Below are 1445 nucleotides of genomic sequence, written 5' to 3'. Positions count from 1 at the left end.
CTCCTGATCTTCCTCCTCTTTATTGTGCCTGTTTTGCTTCTGATTTTTCCTTCTCATGTAATTCCAGCTGCCTCATTTTATTTAACTTTTGACTTTTCCCACACTCTGAGCTGGCAGTGCGTGTCCCTGTCTCCCTGGAGCCATGGATGGGGTTGGCCAGAGCCCCAAGGCCTGAGGCTGTGGGGCCCTCACTGATGCCCTGCCTGTGTCACACTCCAGCACTTTGTTACTTCATGTTCCTAAACTTTCCATACGTTCTGGCTAATATCCATGAAAAATAACCCACTTTGAGTCCAACCCTCCTCTCTCTAGTCCTGTGCTGTAGCTGTGGGGCTGGATGTGGCGTTCTCCATCCTGTGGGATGAGATGCAGCTCCCATCTCTCCTCAGGAGCAGAGTGCTTCCTTAGGGATCTGGTTCTGTACATTCAGCTCTGCTCAGAGTCCTGTCCAAAAGTGTCCTGGAGGGAGACAATCCCCACCTGGAGCTGCTGCTGTGGCCCTGCTGGGCCCATCCCTGCGGGCTGAGCTGCCATTATGCTCCCGTGTATTCCACAGGCGTTTGCACAGAGCTCTGGCTCCAGGGTTACCGAGGGGGTCCTGCCGGAGCGGGGGGCTGCTGAAAGGGACCACTGTTGTTCTCTGAAAGGCTGATGGGATTTGTAACAGCTGCCTGTGAAAGCCGGCCCGAGGGCGATGCGATGCAACCCTTCAAGAGAGAGCAGGGTCGTGGCTCCGGGGCTGCTGCCCTGAGCTCGCTGGGGCCCAGCCCAGGCTTTGCAACCATCGCGGGCATTCCTGTGCCCGTCCCTGTGCCCTTCCCTGGCCCCTCGGACGCTGATCGGCTGCTGGCACGGGGGGTGGCAGCGATGGTCCCCATGGGAGCAGCAGTGGCTTTGGGGGGTCGTGTCCTGCCCCTTCCCCCGGCAGAACCCCCCAGCCGTGCCCCAGACAGAGCAGAGCCCGTGCCGGGGCTGCCTCTGACACTGCCCTGAACGCTGTTTTTAACGGGAAAACGGGGGAGATCGGGGCTGCTGCAGCGGGACCGCGCAGCCCTTCCAGCTGCCAAAGCCCGGCCTTGGGGAAGGGGCTGTGTGCAGGGTGAGCCCCCCAAAGCCCGGCCTTGGGGAAGGGGCTGTGTGCAGGGTGAGCCCCCAAAGCCCGGCCTTGGGGAAGGGGCTGCGTGCAGGGTGAGCCCCCCAAAACCCGGCTTTCCCCACGCCCCCCGCACCGTGGGGTGCAGAAAGGGAATTAGCTGCCAGCCGGAACCCCAAAGCACTCACCCCACATCGGGGAGCGATTTGGGAATCCCAAATGGTAAAGCGAGCCCCGGGGCGGGGCCGGGAGTGGGGCTGAGCCCTTTGTGTGCCACAAAGGCGAGCCCTGTCCCTGGGGCTCACCCGGGGGACACCGGGGACTCCTGCAGAGGGTGTCCCCAGCGGAAAAG

The sequence above is a fragment of the Passer montanus genome, unplaced genomic scaffold (genome assembly GCF_014805655.1).
Source record: "Passer montanus isolate IOZ18808 unplaced genomic scaffold, ASM1480565v1 scaffold112, whole genome shotgun sequence".
NCBI classification, from domain to species: Eukaryota; Metazoa; Chordata; class Aves; order Passeriformes; family Passeridae; genus Passer; species Passer montanus.
This window is presented reverse-complemented; position numbering follows the sequence as displayed.